Source organism: Chrysochloris asiatica, unplaced genomic scaffold (genome assembly GCF_000296735.1).
Source record: "Chrysochloris asiatica unplaced genomic scaffold, ChrAsi1.0 scaffold00558, whole genome shotgun sequence".
NCBI lineage: Eukaryota > Metazoa > Chordata > Mammalia > Afrosoricida > Chrysochloridae > Chrysochloris > Chrysochloris asiatica.
The window spans coordinates 25,790-48,710 of record NW_006409076.1 but is presented as its reverse complement, the minus strand read 5'-3'; the positions used below and the strand labels follow the sequence as shown (position 1 = coordinate 48,710).

Below are 22,921 nucleotides of genomic sequence, written 5' to 3'. Positions count from 1 at the left end.
CTGAATTCTCCCCAACTTCAACTCATCAAGTGGACGCAGGTAGTCATCAGTGAGCATATCCGACGGTCTTCTTGTCAGCTCCCTTTAACTTTATTTAGTTCTAGAGTGGGGTTTTCTTAGATGCACACAGACTTTTCGTGCCATGATTACATTCAATAGCATTTTGCTTGTTTGAAATTCAAATTGCCAGTCATTTTCCTTTCTGCAGGTCTTTACTTTAAACATAAATATCCTGTTTCTATCAGAAATTCTGGGTGGGTCTCAGGTTTCCATTTAAGTCCCTTACTCTATACACAGGCTGCTGATTTACAACAAAGCTTGCTCCTTTCAGGTAATTCATAACTCCCCTCTTGACATATCTAATACTGGTGTGGCACTGTGGGTTAATGAGCCATACTGCAGAGCCATTTAAACTGCAAGGTTGGCGGTTCCAGCTCACCATCTGGTCCTTGGAAACCCTATACAGGGTCACTATAGGTCAGAACCGACTCAACGACACTTCACAACACAACAATCAAGTATAGGCTGTATGTGAACTTCAAACTCTGTAATCATGACACCCAAATGACTTTTTCCCCAGGTAAGTCTAGTAGTAGACTTTATTTCCTCAATTGCAGCACAATATCTCTTACATGCCTCAAACCATTACAATTAAGAATAAGCAGAGTAACTCCTGGTTTAAGACTCATAAGTTTCACTTTCCATATTCTTTCACTTTCTCCTACAAAACCCTCATACTTTCATGAGTCTGGAGCTATTACAATGAACCCTGCTTCTGACGGCAACTTGCAACAATATGTGGTAACAAATAGTTCCTCCCACAGCATTTTCTACTTAATTTGATTCAAAAATTCATTGCAATGGACACACAGGACTCAAACACTGTAATCACAGTTACGGAGGTTTTTTATTTTTCTTCTGAACAATTTTATCAAGCAAAGTAAGATAAAAGATTACATGTTTATTTTATCTTCAGGAATGTAAAAGTCTAATTAGTCAAACAGTATTTTTTTTAATTATAATATAAAACTAAACTCTGAAGGTGTCTACAAAGTTAACTTTTTTTAAAAAATTTTAATTTTTCTCTTTAAATCAGTAGTCTAACAAGTATTAGAAGAGACAAAAGTCTGTTCAGTGTTTCTGACAAAGTAGAAAGGGTGAAAACATAAATAAGGCTTTAATATAACATTTGTTGTTGTTGTTGTTGTTAAGTGCTGTCCAGTCGACGCCGACCCATAGCGACCTTGAACAGGGTTTCCAAGGCTGTAAATCTTTACAGGAGCAGAAAGCCTCATCTTTCTCCCGTGGAGCAGCTAGTGGTTTCGAACTGCTAACCCTGCGGTTTGCAGCCCGATTCGAAACCACTACATAACATAGTGCCTTCTTTTATTCTTGAATGAAAAGTTTCCCAGTTACTTCACTCTAGTATCTGGTAGTGTTCTTTCTTCTTTGTGAGCTGCTGGTTTACTGCCTAAAGAAACTGCTGTAACTGTGTTACTGTCTGCTTTTGACTTACAGACATTGTCTCTTTTTCAGAAAATGATCCTGGGGTACCATCATTATTCTCAATAACAATAGTATCTCCAGCTGCTTTTATAATATTTGACTGGATAAGATCCAATGATTGTTGGGCCTTACATAATTCACCTGCTACCTCCTGTCTTTCATTCTGTTTGGTCTTAAGTTTTGTGTGTGTTATGTTTTACTGTCCCTTCATCAAATTCAGCTCTTCATTCTGTCTTACTGTGTCAGAATATGAATCAAGTTTTTTTCTGCATTTTCAGTCAACAGATCTTAGAGCTCTCTGACTTCCATAACATACGTAGATCACTCAATTTCTGCCTTCTCTAATTCTGTTTCCAAAGACTCTCATTCTCTTCTCAGATTTTCAATATCTTTATTTTCACATTTTAATTGTTATAGCTGTTGCTCTGAAGATGTGAGTGACAGCTGCATCAGTTTAATAGCCTTCTGTGATTCATCAACCTTAACTTTCTATTTGTTTTCTACTTGCTCTAGACTACTCTAGCTTAGGCAAAATTCCTTCTGTTTTTGCAAGGATGGACTTACATTTTTCACACTCTAGACTGTAACACTGTGTGCATTTCATCAGCTTATTTCAACTTGTGCTCTCGAACCTTAACCTCCTCTGAACTTGAAGTTTCAGCCACTCATTCTTTGACCTTCTTTTCAAATCCATGTAACCATTCACTATAGCTCAAATTAGAAGGGATAGACACCTTTAGAAATAACTTTTTTTCCGAAATTTCTTTAAGCTCCAACTCCACTGCATCCAAATGTTGTCTTTCCTTGGAAATCTTGATCACTTTGTCCTGTAGCATTTTTTCTGTTGATGCCAGTACTTCCATTGCTTCCCAGTTTTTCTCCAGGAGGTCATTGTTTTTCTACCTCTGGTGTTCAACAGTATTCTTCAAAGAATCTGACTCATTCTGGAGACCAATTATTTCTCTGTCTTGTTCTGAAATTATTTTCTAAAAAAGTTTTTATTGTGAATTGAGTGATAGTTTACATGGGAAAACATTGGTTTTACACTCATCATTTCATTGCAATGATTACAATCTCTTCCGTGCATCACCATTCAACAGTATTTGCTTATATTCCCTCTGGGTTTTTGTTGTTGTTGTTGTTTTTGATTATATATATTTTTTTTAAATCTGGAATATGTAATAATTTAAGCAACCAAAGGGCACATTCCTCAAGCCTGACTCCTGGCCGCAAGTACACAGACTTTCTCTTTCCATGAGTCTAGAGTCCTCAGCTGCTCTATTTCTTCATGTCCTCATCTCTGGTATTGCTGCTTCTCAGGATAGGGTCCCACATTCCACTCATGCTCTTCTCCCTTGATGGTCCTAAGGTCATTGGTTCCTGGGCTATAGGATTAACTACTCCCCACTCTTTGTTATAGACCTTCTACCTTTACTGTTGTGACAGTTGCAATTAGTTATGATAACAGTTACTCACTATTGAATCATAAGAATCATATCCCCATATCTTTTCAACAGACTCATCTAGACAAGATGAGAACTATTCAGTGGTGATTCTACCTCCCCCAGTATACTCTGAAACTAAACTCTCTCTTGAAAATTTGTAAGCCAGTCACTTCATGCCTTTATAGCACTTCCCCCCATTTTAGGTAGGCAGTGTCTAAGTTGCTCATCCCTATCAACCCTGTATACAGAGGGGATAATATTGATACTTGATGTGAAGACTCCTTCACTCTTAGTTGGTATTTTTTTATTTTTTACGTTTTTATTGTGAATTAAGTGATAATTTACATGGGAGAACATTAGGTTTACATTCATTCTATCGTATTTTGTTTCATTGAAATGATTAAAATTCCATCCATGCATCATCAAACAACCCTCCTATCCCCCAGCCATCATAACACAGACCCTCTCCCTCCCTGAGTCCATAGTCCCCAGCTGCTCCATCTCTCTATGTCATCATCTCTGCCTTCATCTCTGACATCAGTGCTTCTCTGGAAAGTGTCTCACACTCCACTCTTCTCCCTTGATGGTCCCAGGGACCTCCGTTCCTGGACTGCAAAATCAACCACTCCCCTACTTTTGTTACAAAACATCTATTGTTACTTTTCCAACACTCACAGTCAGTCCTGACAGCAATTATTGACTATTGATCCACAAGAGTCTTATCTCCATCTCCTTTCATTCAACATGTCCAGACAGGTTGGAAACCACTCAGAGGTAATACTACCTTCCACAGAACCCTATGGAACTAGACTCCCTCTTGAAAGATTATAAGCCAATCACTTCTTACCTTTGTAGCCCCCACCCCATTTTTGTTAGTCAATGTCTAAGTTGCCAATTCCGGTCAACCTTGTTTACAGAAGTGGTGGGAATGATACTTGTAAAGATTTTTTTCCCCTCCTTTGAGCTACTACATGCATAAGTATAGGTCAAGTTCATCAAATTGTAGTAGATTACTCTTTTTTTCTTCTTTCTTCTTCTAGTTGAGTTCTGATCATCCAACTATTGAAGCCAGGTCAAGTGGGTACTATTTGCAAGTATGAGTGTTCTTGTACATCTCCTCTCACATCATATCAGCTGGACACTTCACTCTACACTCTAATCCTCTGTGGCCATGTCCCTGTCTCTGGCCTTGGAGTTCACAGGTCTTCGCCATATTGCTCGCCAACCAGGTCTCAACCTAGGTTGACAGGAGTCTATTGAACATGGTAGACTTAGCTCACAATTTCATTATTATTTCTCCCCCACTTCCCATTTTTGGTGACCAACATGGACACCTGCAAGACCACATGTTTTCCCCTTAAGTCTCAGTCTTAGAAGGTAGTTTTCCCTGAAGAGACTCAACCGTTAGATGTGATGGCTCTTGGATGCACAACTTTCTTGTTCTTGTAGTAGTTAATTAGACTGCCATTATTATTTTTTTATTTTTCCTGCTGTTCTTTCTTTTAAGAAGTATCTTCTGTTCTACTAGCCACTCTAGGCTGGTCTGCTTGTTCTTTCAAGGGGAAATTTCCCACCTCAGAAGATTCTGAATGGGGATTAGATTCAACTTATGGTTTTATGCAATGCAAAGGCTTTGCAGGAAGCCTCTATCACTGGGCAAGTTCTAGCCCCATTTTAGGTACACCAATCAGTTATAGGCTAGAGACAGACTTACAAGTTTTCTATGGTGATGTTTCTCTGCTATTCATAGAGTTTTCATAGAGTTTGATATAAGTGATAGTGTAATATCCATGGACCTACAGGTAAGCCCAGTTAATACCACTATTATTCAAATTTATGCACCAACCACTAAAGCCAGTGAAGATGAAATAGAAGAATTCTACTAACTTCTTCAGTCTGAATTCGATCAAACATGCAATCAAGATGTATTGTTCATTACTGGTGACTGGAATGCAAAAGTAGGGAGCTAAGAGGAGGGTACAGTAGTTGGAAAATTTGGACTTGGTGATAGAAATGATGCTGGAGAATGAATGATAGATTTCTGCAAGACAAATGAATTGTTTATTCCAAATACCTTCTTTAGACATATGGACCTCGCCATATGGAATACATAGATATCAAATTGACTACATCTGTGGAAAGAGAACATGGAAAAGCTCCATATCATCAGTGAAGACAAGGCCAGGGGCAGACTGTGGAACAGACCATCAATTACTGATATGCAAATTCAAATTGAAGCTGAAGAAAATGAAAACAAGTCTATAAGAGCCAAAATATGACCTTAAATTTATCCCTCCTGAATTTAGAGATCATCTGAAGAACAGATTTGATGAATTAAACACTAAAGACCAAAGACCAGTAGAGTTGTGGGATGACATCAAGAACATCATACATGAAGAGAGCAAAAAGTCATTAAGAAGACAAGAAAGAAGGAAAAGGTCAAGATGGATGTCAGAGGAGACTCTGAAACTTGCTCTCCAGTGTAGAGAAGCTAAAGCAAATGGAAAAATTGAAGAGGTGCAAGAGCTGAACAGGAAATTTCAAAGATCATCTCGAGAAGATAAAGCCAAATACTATAATAAAATATGCAAAGATTTAGAGTTAGAAAACCAAAAGGGAAGAACACGGTCAGTACTTCTCAAGCTGGGGGAACTGCAGAAAAAATTCAAGCTTCAACTTTCATTATTGAAAGATTCACTGGGCAAATTATTGAATGATGCAGAATGCATCAAGAAACAACAATGGTGATGTTTCTGGCTATTCCTTTCTCTCTCCATCAAGTGTCTATTTTACAATACTAGGCAAAGGAAACTAAGATTCAAAAGACAGCCAAGCATCTTAACATTATTTCCCCTCTTTTACCTACTCAAACTATGCCTGAATGCGTGTATCCCAGAGCTCTCTTGTTCCAAGGTTCTCATACATCATTATTTACCCCTGTCCCACTTAGCCCATGCAAGCCTGCATAACTGTTCTCCTATCTGCCTTGTTCTTCCATTCTCCTTCCCCTTCTTATGTATTGCTCCCCGCCCTCAGCACCCAAATTATCCTGTGTCTGTTCCCTATCCTGTGCTCCACCTTCCCCTCCCTCCCTCATCATACTTCATATACCCTGGTAACCAGGAAAGAATTTTCCCCCTTTTAGTGCATGTACTTTTTCTTAATCTTTTACAATAATGGTTCTATGAAGTATTTCTCCTTCTGTGACTGACTAATTTTACTCAGCATAATGTCCTCTAGGTTCATCCATATTATGTGGTGGCTTGCAGCTTCCTTGTTATTTTTCAAGGTAGCCTAATATTCCTTTGTGTGTTATACCCAAGTCTGTTTATCTATTCTTCCATTGATGGGCACTTAGGCTGTCTCCATCTTTTTGATAACTGTAAATAGTGCTGTTACAAAGATTGGTGTGCATATATCTACTCATGTTATGGCTCATATTTCTTCTGGATAAATACCAAGTAGAGGAATTGCTGGATCCTAAGATAATTCTATTTCTGACTTTCTGAGGAAGTGCCATATTGTTTTCCAGAGTGGTTAGACCACTTTGCAGTCCCACCAACAATGTCGAAGGGTCCCTGTCTCTCTGCATCTCACCAGAATTTATTGTCCTCTACTTTTGTGATCTTTGCTGTTATTGCTGGTGTGAGATGATATCTCATTGTTGTTTTGATTTGCATCTCTTTAATGTCTAGGGCTCATGATCATTTCTTCATATGTTTGTTGGCTACCTGGATCTCCTCTTTGGTGAATTGTCTGTTCATGTCCTGTGCCTATTTTTCAACTGGGGTATTTGTCTTTTTCTTGTAGAGGTATTGTAGTTTCCTATATATTTTAGAAATTAATCCCTTGTCTGATACATCATTGCAAAATATGCTTTCCCATTCTATGGTTTCCCTTTTCACTCTTTTGGTGAGGTCTTTTGATGCACGTAAGTTTTTAAGTTTTAGTATGTCCCAATCATCTATTTAAACAGATCTGGGTTTAAAGAAATGCAGCCAGAGTGCCCTTTGGGGACCAGGATGGCCAAACTTCATCACTCATATTTAGGATATATTGTCAGGAAGGACCAATCACTGGAGAAGGATATCGTGTTTGGTAAGGTGTAGGGTCAGAGAAAAAATGGAAGATCCCAAGTGAGATGGATTGGCAAAGTGGCAGCACCAATGGACTCAAGTGGGGTTAATTTGACCCAGGACCACACACTGTTTTGTTCTGTTATGCATAAGTTTGTTATAAGTCGGTACTGACTCGATGGCACCTAACAACAACAATTCATCTACTTTGTCTAGTTTTGTTTATGTAATTTCCCAAATGTTTGGTGGTCTGTGTATTCCATGTATTAGAGCCCTCACATTTTCCCCTATTTTTTCATTGATTGCTGTTATAATTCTAGGATTCACATTTAGGTCTTTAATCCATGCTGAGTTGGTTTTCCTAAAGGCATGAGGAAATATCTTCTTTTCAATATTTTGCATATTGCTTTCCTGTTCTGCCAGCACTATTTCCTCCCCATGCAATATATACTTAGGCACTTTGTTGAAAATCAGGTGTCCATATGTGGATGGGTTAATTACTGGCTTCTCAATTCTGTTCCATTGATTAATGTATCTTTCATTGTACCAGTACCAAGCTTTTTGACCTCTGTAGCTGTGTAATAAATTTTGAAATAAGGTAGTGAGAGGCTTCCATCTTGTTCTTCTTAAGCAGTGCTTTGCATATCCTGGGTCTCTTCTCTTTCCATATAAAGTTTATAATTGTTTTTTACATCTCTTTGAAGACTGTCATTGTAACCTGAATTGGGATTGCATTATATGTGTAGATTGCTTTGTGTGGTATTGACATTTTCACAATGTTAAGTCTTCATATCCAGAAGCATAGTACATTCCTCCATTTTTATAGGTCTCTTTTGGTTTCTTGTAGAAGTGTTTTGAAGTTTTCTTTGAATAGGTCCTTTGATTCTCTATTTACATTTCTTTCTAGATATTTCATCCTTTGGGCAACTATTTTAAATGGTATTGCTTTACTAATGTCCTTTTCAGCACTGTCTTTGTTACTATAGAGGAACCCAAGTAATTTTTTAGTGTTGATCTTATACCCTGCCACTTTTCTCAATCTTCCAATGAGATCTAGTAGCTTTTTTACTGAGTTTTTGGGGTTTTCTATGTATAGGATCATATCGTCTGCAAATAGAGTTTTACTTCCTCTTTTCCAATTTGGATGCCTTTAATTTCCCTATCTTACCTTATAGCTCTTGCTAAGATTTCCTGCACACTATTGAATAGGAGTGGTGACAAAGGGCATCCTTATCTGGTTTCTGTTCGCAGAGGGAAGGCTTTCAGTTTCTCTCAATTGAGAGTGATGTAGGCTGTTGGTTTTGTATATATGCTCTTAATTATGTTGAGGAATTTCCCCTTCAATTCCTACTTTTTTGAGTGTTTTAATCAGAAATGGTTGTTGGATTTTTTCAAATGCCTTTTCTGCATCAATTGATATGATCATGTGGCTCTTTTATTTTTTCTTATTTATATGGTGCATTATATTGATTGTTTTTCTAATGTTAAATCATGCTTACATCCCTGAGATGATTCTCACTTGATCATGATGTATTAATATTTTGATGTGCTGCTGGATTCTGTTGACTAAGATTTTGTTTCTAAATTTTGTATGAATATTAATGAATGATATTGAACTATAATTTTCTTTCTTAGTGATGTCCTTCTCTGGTTTTGCTATGAGGGTTATGCTTGCTTCATAAACTGTATTAGGAAGTTATCCATGCTCTTCTTTATTCTGGAATAATTTGAATAGATCTGGTGACTGTTCTTCCTTGAATGTTTGCTAGAACTCAACAGTGAAACCATCTGGACCTGGGCTTTTTTGGTTGGGAGTTTTCTTAATGACCTGAACAATTTCTTCATTTGTTATGGGTCAGTTCAAGTTTACTACTTTACTATGTGTAAATTTAGGTAGGTTGTGTTTTTCTAAAAATGCATCCATCTCTTCTATGTTTTTAAATTTGTTGAAGTCCAAGTCTTCATAATGTTCTGTTATTATCCTTTTTATGTCCTTTGGTTCTATTGTGACATTGCCCATGTGGTTTCTTTTGTTAAGTGTGCCATGGTTTGTCCATTTTATTAATCCTTTCAAAGAACCAGCTTCTTGTACTGTTGATACTTTCTACAGTTTTTCTGTTTAATATCTCATTTATTTCTGCTCTAATCTTTATTAGAATTTAGAGATCATCTGAAGAACAGATTTGATACATTAAATACTAGACTGAAGACCAGAACATTGTGGGATGACATCAAGAACATCATACATGAAGAAAGCTAAAAGTCATTGAGAAGACAAGAAAGAAGGAAAAGGTCAAAATGGATGTCAAAAGAGACACTGAAATTTGCCTTCCAGCTTAGAGATGCTAAAGCAAATGGAAGAAATGAGCAGTTCTAAGAGCTGAACAGAAAATTTCAAAGATCAGCTCGAGAAGATACAGACAAATATTAAAACAAAATGTGCAAAGACCTGGAATAAAAAAATCAAAAAGTAAGAACATGATCAGCATTTTTGAAGCTGGGAGAAGTGAAGAAAAAATTGAAGCCTCCACTTTCATTATTGAAAGATTCTCTGGGAAAATTATTGAATGATACAGAAATCATCAAGAGGAGATGGAAGGAATACACAGAGTCACTGTACCAAAGGGAAATGGTTAATGTTCAACTGTTTCAAGAGGTACCATATGATCAAGAGCCAATGATACTAAAGGAGGAAGTCCAAGGTGTAGCGAAGGAATTGGCAAAGAACAAGGCACCGGGAATTGATGGAATAAAAATTGAAACCTTTCAAGAAAGTGAGGTGGCACAGGAGGCACTCAGTCATCTCTGCCAAGAAATTTGGAAGACAGCTATCTGGCCGACTGATTGGAAGCAATCCATATATGTGCCCATTCCAAAAAGATGTGATCCAATGGAATGCGGAAACCATTGGACAATCTCTTTGATATCCCATATGAATAAAGTTTTTGCTAAAGGTAATACAGAAATGGCTACTATCATACATTGACAGAGAACTTCCAAAGGTTCAAGTAGGATTCAGAAGAGGCTGTGGAACAAGGGATATCGTTGCTGATGTTGGCTGGATCTTGGCTGAAGTCAGAGACTATCAGAAAGGTGTTTACCTGTGCTTTGCTGACTATGCAAAGGCTTTTGATTGTGTGGATCATGACAAGCTATTGACAACATTGAGAAGTATGAGTATTCCAGGACACTTAATTGTGCTCATGAGGAATCTGTACCTGGACCAAGAGGCAGCTGTTCGAACAGAGCATTTGAACACTGAATGTTTTAAAATTAAGAAAGGTGTGTGACAAGGTTATATTCTTTCACCACACTTATTCAATCTGTATGCTGAGCAAATAATCTGAGAACATGGGTTCTACGAAGAAAAGTGTGGCATCAGAATTGGAGGAAGACTCATTAACAACCTGTGATATACACATGATGCAACCTTACTTGCTGAAAGTGAAGAGGACGTAAAACATTTACTGATGAAGATCAAAGAGCACAGCCTTCTGTATGGATTACATCTCAATGTAAAGAAAACAAAAATCCTCACAACTGGACCAATAAACAACATTCTTATCAACGGAGAAAAGATTGAACTTGTCATGGATTTCATTCTTCTTGGATCAGCTATCAACTCATGGAAGCAGCAGTCAAGAAATCAAATGATGTATTGCATTAGACAAATCTGCTGCACAAGACCTTTTGAAAGTGTTGAAGAGCAAAGATATCAGGTAGAGGTCTAAGATGTGCCTGACCCAACCCATGGTATTTTCAGTAACCTCATATGCATGTGAAAGCTGGGCAATGAATAATGAAGCTTGTAGAAGAATTGATGCCTTTGAGTTATGGTGTTGGAGGAGAATATTGAAATTTCCATGGGCTGCCAAAAGAACCAATAGATCCGTTTTGGAAGAAGTGCAGCCAGAGTTCTTCTTAGAAGCCATGATGGCCAAACTTTGTCTCTCATACTTTGAACATATTGTCAGTAGGGACCAGTTGTTGGACAAAGATATCATATTTGGTAAGGTGGAGGGTCAGAGAAAAAGAGGAAGATCCCTAACTAGATGGATTGGTCAAGTGGCAGTAGTGATGGACTCAAGCGTGGGAACAGTTGTGAGGTTGGCCCAGGATCGGGCAGTGTTTTGTTCTGCTGTGCATAGGATCGATATGGGTCGATACCAACTCGATGACACCTAACAACAACAGAAGAATCTTTATTGTTTATTTTCTTTTGGTGACTGTAGGTTCCCTCCATTTGTCTGTTTTTAATTGTTGGAGATACTGTGTTTATGTGTTAATTTTTGTTCCTTCTTCTTTTGAGATGTGCACATTTGTTACAATAAATTGTCCTCTCTGCACCTCTTTCTCTATGTCCCATTTTGTATTTTGTGTTTTCATTTTCATTTGTTCCTAGGAACTCTGTTAGTTCATGTTTAATTTCTTCTATTGCCCAGTCATTTTTCAGCAGGGTGTATTCAGTTTCCATGTATTCAAATTTATTTCCTTGGTATTCTTATTATTGATTTCTAGGTTTGTAGCATGTGGTCTAAAAGATGCTTTGTAGTATTTTGACATTTGTAAATTTATGGAAGTTGGCTTTGTGACCTAGCACGTGGTCAATTCTGGAGAATGTTCCATGTGCACTGTAAAAGAATGTGTATTGTTCTGTTGTTGGGTTGAATGCTCTGTACACATCTATGAGTTCAAGTTGATTGAATGTACTGTTTAGTTTCTCTGTGTTTTTGTCGAGTTTCTTTCTGGTGATTCTATCCCTTTTCGAAAGTGGTGTATTAAAATCTCCTACTATAATTTTAGAATTGTCTATTTCTTTCATCAGCTCTAGTAGGATTTGCTTTATGTATTTTTGGTGCTTTTTTATTGGGAGCGAATTATTTATTATGGTTATGTCATCATGCTCAATTGACACTTTATTCATGAGATGGTGTCCTTCTTTATCTCTTATGCTGGTTTTTGCCTTAAAGTTTATTTTATCAGAGATTAGTATTGCCACTTCTTGTTTTTTATTGCAGTTAGCTTGGTATATTTTTTCCATCCTTTAACTTTTAGTCTGTTTTTTCTTTGTGTGTAAGGTGTGTCTCTTGCAGGCAACATATTAAAGTTTCTTGTTTTCTTATCCATTATGCCCTTCTCTGCCTATTTATTGGGCCATTTAATCCATTGACATTCCGTGTAATTATCGATAGGTATGAATTAATTGCTGTCATTATGTTAATTTTTTGTTGTGCTGTTCATTCCTTTGTTCTGCATGCCTTCTTTTGCTGATTGCATGTTTTTTGTGCTATTTCTTGTCAGTTTCTTCCTTGTTTTAATACTTCCTTGTTCTACTAGGATTTTCATTTAATGGTGAGTTGTAAAACATTTATTTTCGAGTTATAAAACATTTATTTTCTTTGGGGTTACCCTACATTCTATTAAAACGCCTTCCATTTTAGACAGTCTATTGTATCCTACAATCTACCTGACCTCCTCACCACCTGGATCTCTGTTTCTATATTTTCCCCTTCTTTGATATTGGTATTATTTTGAACTTTGCTTAGCCTCACAGGTGCTCTGATTTCATTGTTGTAATTTTGTTCTGCTCTGAACTCTGCTATCTGTTGACTGGTTCTGGGTGGTGTTGTCACATCTGTCAATCGCTGGTTGGTTTCTATTCTTGTTGTTTTTCATTCCAACAAACTCTCATTATGAGGTTTTGAATCACTGGATGAGCTTTTACAAAAGCTCTTAGCCTCTATATATCCTGGAGTGTTTTGATTGCACCATCGTATTTGATTGACAGTTTTTCTGGGTAGACGATTTGTGGTTGGCAGATTTTTTTTTTAGGGATTATATATGTCTACCCATTGCCCTCTTGCCTGCATAGTTTCTGCTGAAAAGTCAGAGCTTAATCTGATTTGCTTGCCTTTGTAAGTAACACTTTTCTTTCCCCTGGCTGCTTTTAAGATTCTCTCCTGGGCTTTGATTTTGGAGAGCTTGATTATGATGTCTTGGTGATTTTCTTTTGGGGTCTATACTTCTTGGGGTTCGTTCAGCTTCTTGAATGTTTATCTTCTCATCCTTCAAGATGTTAGGGAAATTTTCTTCCAGAAGATCCTCAACTATCTCCTCTGTGGACTGCTGTGATTCTTCCTGTTCCAGAATGCCTATAATTTTAAATTATTCCTCTCCATGTTATCCAACATGAATCTTATACTCTTCAGTTCTCTTCAATTCTACTCCTTTACCCTTTCAGTGTATTGTACATAGCTGATATTTTAATATTAATCATCTGGACCTCTTTTTTGAAGGTTTTGAATTGTTTCCAATGCTATATCTATTTTTTGATTGCTCCTATAGCACTTTCCTGACTTCTTTATATTCTTCCACCCTTCTGTGAAGGCTTTGAATTTGTGTGACTATCATTCTTCTGAATTTCTTCTCAGGCAGATTCAAAGCCTTCTCTTCTTCTAAGGGTAAGTCTATGTCTGCATCCAGATCATTTGTCTCAGTTACTCTTTTCTGTTTTTGGACATGTGCTGAGATCTTTAGTTGGGTTTTTTGGACATTTTCAGAAGTTGGGTTAGTTTTCAATGATTAAATGAATGTATGTTGTTGTATTGTTAAGTTTTTCCTAGTGGATGTAATTTGGAGATAGGCTTCCCTTTTCACATGTAATGCCTAGCAGCTGGTATTGGCTCCTATCCAGATGGGGGGATATATGGGGTATGCTTATAGCTTGGCTATATGGCTATGATTTCTGTCTCTTCTTTGGTAATGTCAGGAGAGAAAGCTTCCGTCCCCAGGAAAAAAATGAGACCAAAAGGACCAAAACTGGAAACAACATAAAAGTAGAGAGAAAAAACAAATATAAACCTGTAACCGACTGATCAGTAGCCTTTGCTCTGCAGGTAAGTATGCATATACAGTAGAAACCTCCAGCAGGAGGTAGAGGTGTCTACTTACTCAGGCGCCTCCTCTAGTCACCACTGTGGAGGTGCATACATAGATATTGAGAAATGAATGGAAGAAAGATTGCCCACTATTTTATCTCTGAAGGTAAGTTAGGTATCTGCATATGCACAGCATGATTCTGAATATAGCTGCATCCTTGTATATAGTTGCTGACTCTTGCCTTTTATGTTGGTATTTTACAAGGTGCAAATATGGTTTGGTTGTAAGTCCAAACCTGCTGTTTCTTACTAGGTAAGGCAGGAATAAAGGGTTCTGCCCAGGTCAACTTTAGGGCTGAGACAGATGTCATAAGAAGCAGCCAAAGGATCAGCCTTTGTGACAAATGGGGCTCTCAGGGACCTCCTCCCTGTTCTGTGGGAAAACTGTGGTTGTAACACTACCCTTTTGGGGGTGCACTCTCACCTGCCTAAAAATATCTGGGTGGGGTGTTTGCGGGTGTGGCAGGTGAAAGGAGGAAAGAAAAGTGTAAACTCCATCACCTCTTTTTCTAGATGCCACTCCGTGGTTTTTAGCGCTGTATCACCGTATCAGCCTGGCTGTGGCCCTGCCCTCTGATCTCAGTCCAAGCTGAGCGACCTGCAGGGAACATCTCAATCAATTCAGAAATCGCAGTACTTTCCTTCCACAGTCAGATTTCTCCACCAATGGGCAAGGGAAACTGAAACCCCACATCTTATATTAGATCAAAAACTCTGAAGTTGCTCTGGGAAAGCACCTCCTCTGGTTTTTCTGCCCCTCTACTGAGGAGCCTCTCCTACCGGTCTTTGCTGTCTTAGTTGATATTTTTAGCTACTACATCCAGAAGTATAGATCAAGTTAATCAAATTGTAGCAATTTACATGTCTTTCCTTTATTAAAACCTTTTTTTTTTTTAAATCTTCTTCTAGTCAAGTTCTGATTATTGAGTCATCAAAGCTATGTCAAATGGGTATTATCTACAAATTGGAACATTCTTGTGTGTCTCCCCTTACTTCATATCAGCTGAATGCTTCACTCTCAGCACTAACCCTCCATGGCTATGTCCTAGTCCATGGGCTCTGGAGTCCCCAGGTCTCACCACACTTTGGACCAACCTGCCCTTTCTCTTCTCTCTCTCATAAACAGGTCAACAGGAGTCTATGGAACATGGTTGAACTCAACCCATTTCTTCATTGCTGACTTTCCCCCTCTTCCACTCACCAGTAGACCAGTATGGTCACCAGCAATCTTACATGTCTGCCTATGTGTTTCCTTGAGTTTTAGTCTTGGAGGGGTTTTGCCCTGAAGGGAATTGATTGCTTGCTTTGATGGCTCTCCAGCAAACAACTTGTTTGTTTTTGTAGTAGCCAATCAGACTGTCATTTTTTATTTTTGGATTTTTCCTGCTGGTATTTCTTTTGAGAAGTATCTTCTGTTGCTCTATCTGTTCCAGGCTGGCCTGCTTGTCCTTTCAAGTAGAATTTCCCACCTCAGAAGGTTTTGGAAGGGACTCAGGGTTCCACATAAGCTCCCATACACTACAAAGATTCTGTAGTAAGCTTATTCCACTGAGCAAGTTCTAGAACTCCTTTTAGATATTTCAATCAGTTACAGGCTGAAGACAGGCTTACAAGCTTACTGTAATCATGTTTCCTGATATTTCCTTTTATCCCACTCAAGTTATTATTTTACAATAGTAGGCAAGGGAAGCCAATATTCACAAGACAGTCAAGCATCTTAACATTATGAAATAACTTTTAATAGTTCTTCAAGAGGGGTAAAAGGAGACACCTGTTGTGAGTTCTGATGTGTAAGCTGTTAAATTTGGGATTTAAACAATGTGTTTTCATCTTATAGCTCCTGTAACAGCTTTGTTTTGCTTGAAAGGTCATGCTCCCTCTCTTTCAGCATAGCTTCTGCTCTCTTCATTTCATTTTTCTTGTCTTTTAATACAATCTCAAATTCTTTAAATTGTGATACAGAACATGCCTCTTTCAAGTTACACTGTGCTTCCTCCTGAACATGAGCTTTTAAAGGCTTGTTTTCTTCTTGAAGATCCTGTAGCCATTTCCTTCTATTTGCTAGGTCTTGCGCCTTTTCCTCTAAGGCAGCCTTCATAATAATTATCTGCTTATCCATTCCTATTTTTTAAAAATGTTTTATTGTGAATTATGTGATAGTTTACATGGGAGAACATTAGCTTTACATTCATCCTATCTCCTATCGTCTATTGTTACATTGCCATGGTTACAATCCCCTCCATGCATCATCAGCCAACCAAATGGTATACCTTGCAAACCTGCCCCCTGGTCATCAGCACACAACCCCACTCCCTCTCTGGGTCTAGAGTTCCCAGCCGCTCCATCTCTCCATGTCATCGTCTCTGCCTCCATCTCTGGCATCACTTTCTCTGGGTAGGGTCCCACACTCTGCTCTTTACCCTTAATGGTCCCAGGGCCCTCCAGTCCTGGACTGCAAAGTCAATCATTCCCCTCCTTTTGCTACAAAACATCTACCTTTACATTTCCAACTCTCACAGTCAGTCCTGATAGTAATTATTCACTATTGTACTACATGAGTGCTATCCACATCTCCTTTCATTAGTCCTGCCCAGACAAATTGTATACTACTCAGTGGAGATTCTACCTTCCTCTGCACCTTCTGGATCTAGGATCCCTCTTGAAAGCTTTTAAGCCAGTCACTTCTGGCATTTGTAGCCCCTCCCCCCAATTTGGACAGCCAATCCTTGTCTACCCTGTGTATTGAGGGGATGGGAATGATCCTCGCTGTAAAGATTTGTTCCTTCTTTGAGCTACTGTTCCGAGGCTCCTGAACTTATGAAGTGATAGATAATTGTTGAACCTTTTCAAGGTGTCTATTTCCTATTCTTCTTATAGAACCTTTATTTCCTGTTTCAAATCTTGGATGTTATTTTCCTTATTAGCAACTTTAAGAAATTCAGCTTCCAGTAGCTCTTCTGCAGACTTGATCTTTCCATATTTCTCATGGATCACTTTCTTAAGCTCTTCAACTGGAGTTGCAAAAGAGACTTCATCATTTTACTTAGCCTTAAGTCTTGAACGTCCTTTGACTTAAATGAGTTTTCTGCTCTTAATGCCTTTAATTCATCCTCTTTCATGGCCATCTGAGTAAGTCCAGTTTCAAGTAATTCTTCTACAGTCTTTAACTTCTCATCTTTTTCTTGAATGCATTTTTCCATTTGTTCCACATCTTTATTAGGCTGTTCAGAAATAAGTGATTGTAGCTTTTGAACTTCTAATATTAATGATTTGTTTTGGTCATTTAAAATCTTAAATTCTCCCATTTTCTTTGAAACCTCACATTGCAGCCGCTCTTCAAGCAATCTTATTTTATATCCTTAACATGTACAGTTTTTTTTTCTTCTCCAGCTCATATGCAGCAGCAGCCTATTCATTTGTCAGGGCCTGTAATTTTTGCACTTCAGCTTTCAATAAAAAGTTCATATGCTATATAGCCTTAAGTTCCTCCTCTTTGCTTGTTAAATGATCACGCTCACTTGCTAAACAGTCTTTAGTCTGTTTTATCTGCTTATCCTTTTTTGCAGTCACTTTATATAATTCTTCTATAACTGAAGGAGAGGTCTGGGTTTCTATTTGAGAATGAAATTGCTGAATTTGAGCTTTCAATGCTCCAAAATATCCCACACTTGCATTTATAGAGGCTCTTCTTTGTTCATCCTCTTTTGCTCTGATTCCATTAACTGCTTCAACTGTTGATTTGATACCAAATTATCTGTGAGTTTAGTATGCAGGCTGTGTATTTCGTTTTATTTGGTCACAAATTTACTCTGTAAACCTTGTTGTACTGCCTCATGTTCTCCTGTACTCTTCCTGATATAGCTCTGGACTTCTTCCCATCTTCTCTCACCTTCTTGTAGTTAAACCTTCAACTGATTAACTGCTTGCTCTGCATTCTTTTTCTGGACTTCCTTTTGTAGCTTTCCTGTTTTCTCAGTTAGTTCATTCATCAAACTAGCATAATCCTGGGCAATTTATTTAGTTAACCCAACTGCTTGCTTTCCAGTTGGTTTGTAGTATTGCTGACAGCATCTTTCAGAATACCATTTTCCTGCTAAAAACAAGCTCTCTCTTCTTCCAACTCCTCATAAATTGCTGAAACTTTATCTGCATTTGTTGACTCTCCTGATAACTGACATGCATCTTGTTTGGAAATACATTATGTTCTTTTTCTCATGTTCCAATTTGATCTTTCATCCTTGCTATAACCAGACTGCTTCCTTTTTTCTCTGTCATTATTTCCTGGGTTAACTGCTTACACCAATCCTTTGTAGCAGCAGCATCTTCTTTCACAACAGCAAGTAGCTTTTTTTTTTTTCTTGAAGCTGATGTACAAGTGCAGTTAACTTGCCTTTATTATATTGCTTTAAAGCATCCTGTATCATACCAGACTTCTCCTTTTGCTGGTCAACAACACAAAGGGCTTCATCTTCAGAAAACACAATGGTCTTCAAGGACAGATCTTTGGATTATGCCATCTCAGTTTACCATGGTGTCCCCCAAGATGATGGTCCTAAACCCCTAAGCCTAGTGACCAATTCCTTCAAGTAGTTTGTTACTGTCTAAGAAGTTTTCATAATTTTGACTAAGCTCTACATTTATAGATATATTTTCAGCAAAGGTAAATACTCATGTACAAATAACCTCTGTAAAATTCATATATGCTTGTGGAGTAAGTATGATGAAAGGATACAACCCTGGCACACACCTTTCCTGATTTAAACCATTCAACAATGGATACCCCTCATTTTATGTAATGACAACCCTTGGTAACTTATGAACAACTATGCATTCTGCATTACCAATTATTCACAATGTTATTCTGTTTGTCATGATATACAGTTGAAAGCCTTTGCATAGTAAATAAAACACAGTAAACATCCTTCTGGAATTCTGTGCTGTCAGCTAAGGCCCATCAGACATATGTAATGATATCCTTCTTTCTATGTCCTCTTCTGAACCTTGCTTGAATTTCTCAGTGTATTCCTGCAACCATTTTTGAATCAGCAGTAAAAATTTATTTGCATGTGCTATTAATGATATGGTTTGATGATTTCAATATCCTATTAGGTCACCTTTCTTTAGAATGGGTATAACTATGGATCTCTTCTAATTTGTTGGCCAAGAAGCTGTCTTCCAAACATCTTGACATAGATAAGTGAACACCTCTAGTGCTGCTCAGTTTTCTTAACAATTTCAATTTGCATCCTGTCAATTCCTGGAGCCTTGTTTTCTGTCAATGCCTTCAGTGTAGCTTAGACTTCTTCCTTCACTACCATTAGTTCTTGACCATATACTACTTCTTGAAAAGGTTCAACCTCAACCATTTTTGTTTGTTACAGTGACCCTGGATATTCATACTTTTTTCTTTAAATGCTTTCTGCATCATTCAATATTTTGCCTGTGGAGTCCTTTAGTATTTCAGATCAAGGCTTGAATTTTTTCTTCAGTTCTTTTAGCTTAAAAAATGTTGAGTATGTTCTTCCTTTATGGTTTTCTAACTTTAGGTCTTTGCACATTTCATTATATTACTTGACTGTCTTCTTGAGATACCTTTTGATTCTTTCTTTCAGATCTTTTACTTCCACATATCTACAAATTGTTTTTAGGTTCTCTACACTCAAGAGCAAGTTTCAGGGTCTCTTCTGACATCCACTTTGTTATTTCTTTCTTTCCTTTTTTTTTTTTAATGACCTTTTCCTTTCTTCCTGTATTATGCACTTGATGTCATCCAACAACTATTCTGGTCTTCTGTCGTTAATGTCTAATGTAGCAAATCTGTTCTTAAGATAGTCTCTAATATTAGGTGAGATATGTTCAAGGTCATATATTGACTATCATGGACTTGTTTTCATTCTTTCAGCTTCAAAATGAACTCACATATGAGCAACTGATGGTTTAGTCCACAGTCTTTCCTTGACCATGTTTTAAGTTATGATATTAGTTTCTTCACAATCTCTTCCCACAGATGCAGTCAATTTGATTCCTGTGTAATCTATCTGGTGAGTTCCATGTGTATTGTTGTTTTAAGTTATGCCGTTGAGTTGTGTTTGATTCATAGCAACCCTGTATTGGATTTCCAAGGAATGACTGATGGGTTTTATCCAATTAACTTGTTGTTAGCAGTCCAGTACTTATCCTATATCACCACACCAGGACTCCCATGTGTATAAACACCATTTATGTTGTTTTAAAATGATTATTTTCAATTAATTAATGATTGGTCTTGCAAAATTCTGTCATGAGATCCTCAGTATAATTTCTATTACCAAGGCCATATTTTCCAACTACTGATCCTTTCTGTATGTTTTCAAATTTCAGATTCTAATTCCAGTAATTATCAATACACCATGATTGCATGTTTGATCTGAAGAAGTTGGCAAAATTCACATTCCATTGTATTTTTTGTGTATGTAAAATGGAATCTAATGATATTCACTCTTTTATATATACTTATTTCACTAATTATTCATCTATATTGTTGTGTGTACTTGCAGTTATTTTTCTTCCTTGCTGCATAAAATCCCATTGTGCGAGTATGCTTAATTATATTTATCAATTCTGTTGTTGATGGTATTTTAATAATTTCCAACTGTGTCTATTACAAATAGTGCTGCTATTTGTAATTCTAAGACATATATTTTAGCAAATATATTCACGTATCTGTTGCTTATATACTCAAATATTGAATTTCTGGATCACAGAATGAGTATATTGCCAGCTTTGTAAAGATAGTGCAAAGAATTTTCTAACTAGCATACCAATTTCCTCTTCCATCAGCAGTGTTTTAGTGTTACAGTTGATCAAAATCCTTCCAGTAGTTGATCTTTTAAATCATTTCCATATTTTCATTATCCATTTGTTTTTCCTTTTTTTCTACTCCCTCTTAAAATATGTAATGTTTATTGAGATTTATATGCAAAATTGCCCTTTCTTCCTATCAACATGCTTAAATCCATCTGAACCTTTTACATATTTATATTAATTTTACAAAGGTGTTTTCAAATACTTCCATTCAAATTATAATGAGATTATTCTTCAGATTGCTTTGTTTTTACAGGCTAATTTAGGGAGATTGTTGTCTTTATAATTTTGAATCTTGCAACCAATAATAAATTTGAATTCTCTATTTATTTGAGTTTTTATGATCTTAAATAATAATTTATAAATTTCTTCTTTGGAAGGTGTAAACATTTTTGTTAGATTCTTAGAAGTTTTAGTTCCTATTATCAATGTTATATCTGATATATTCTATAAGCCTTTGTAGAATACCAAATTTCAGATTATTAAAGTACTTTTTTTCCCTAATATTCTAAGATTTTTAGAGTAGTAAAAGTGAGTACCTATGTTATGTAATACTTTGTGTAATTTTCAGAGATGTGTTAACAATTTTGTGGTGGGACCAATCTTTGGTGAAATGGTGAGTTAAGCATTGGAATGCTAACCTAAAGGTTGGTAGGTTACACCCACTAGAAACTCCATGGAAGAAAAATATACAGCTTCACAAAGTCTATGGAAGAGCTTATTTTGTCCCATAGGGATAATATGAATCAGAATCAATTGAATAGCAGTGGGCTTATTTGTTGTTATTGTTACATTCCTTCGAGTCAATACCGACCCATAGCAATCTTATACACAGCAGACTGAAACACTGCCCAATCCTGGGCCAACTTCACTACTGTTGCCACGCTTGAGTCCATTGATGATGCCACTTGGCCAATCCATCTCATTGGGCATCTACCTCTTTTTCTGTGACCCTCCACCTTACCAAACATGATATCCTTCTCCAGTGACTGGTCCCTCCTGACAATATGTCCAAAGTATGAGAGACAATGTTTGGCCATCTTGGCCTCCAAGCAACACTCTGGCTATACTTCTTCCAAAACAGATCTATTGGTTCTTTAGCAGCCCATGGTAATTTCAATATTCTCCTCCAACATCACAATTCAAAAGCATCAATTCTTCTATGGTCTTCCTTATTCACTGTCCAGCTTTTGCATGCATATGAAGTTATTGAAAATACCATGACTTGGGTCAGGCACACCTTAGTCTTCAAGCTGAAATCTTTGCTCTTTGACACTTTAAAAGGTCTTGTGCAGCAGATTTGCCTAATGCAAAACATCATTCAATTTCTTGACTGCTGCTTCCATGACTGTTGAGAATTGATCCAAGAAGAATGAAGTCTTTGATAACTTCAATCTTTTCTTCATTGATAAGAATGTTGTTTATTGGTCCAGGGGTGAGGATTTTTGTTTTCTTTATATTGAGATGTAATTGATACCAAAGGCTGTGCTCCTTGATCTTCATCAGTAAATGTTTTAAGTCTTCTTCACTTTCAGCAAGCAAGGTTGTATCGTCTGAACATTGCAGGATGTTAATGAGTCTTCCTCCAGTCCTGATGCCACACTCTTATTCATATAAGGCAGATTCTCCGATTATTTCCTCAAAATACAGATTAAATAAGTATGGTGAAGAAATACAACCTTGTCGCACACCTTTCTTAATTTTAAACCATTCAGTGTTCCCATGTTCTGTTCGAACAACTGCTTCTTGGTTGAGGTACAGATTCCTCATGAGCACCAAAAAGTGTTCCAATATACTCATACTTTGCAATATTATCCATAGCTTGTCATGATCCACACAATCAAAAGGCTTTGTGTAGTCAATAAAGCACATGTAAACATCTTTCTGATATTATCTGCTTTCAGCCAAGATCCATCAGACATCAGCAATATCCCTCATTCTACGGCCTCTTCTGAATCTGGCTTGAACCTCTGGAAGTTCTCTGTCAATGTATGATAGTAGCCATTTCTGCTTTACCTTTAGCAAAACTTTACCACATGGGATGTCAAAGGGATTGTCTGATGATTTCCGCATTACATTGGGTCACCTTTCTTTGGAATGGGCACAAATGTGT

General features: G+C 37.3%; 1 pseudogene; it reads right to left on the bottom strand.

Moving 5' to 3' along the window:
* Positions 1 to 1,417: 1,417 nt before the first annotated feature.
* LOC102829569 lies at positions 1,418 to 18,466 on the bottom strand (annotated as a pseudogene).
* Positions 18,467 to 22,921: the final 4,455 nt, after the last annotated feature.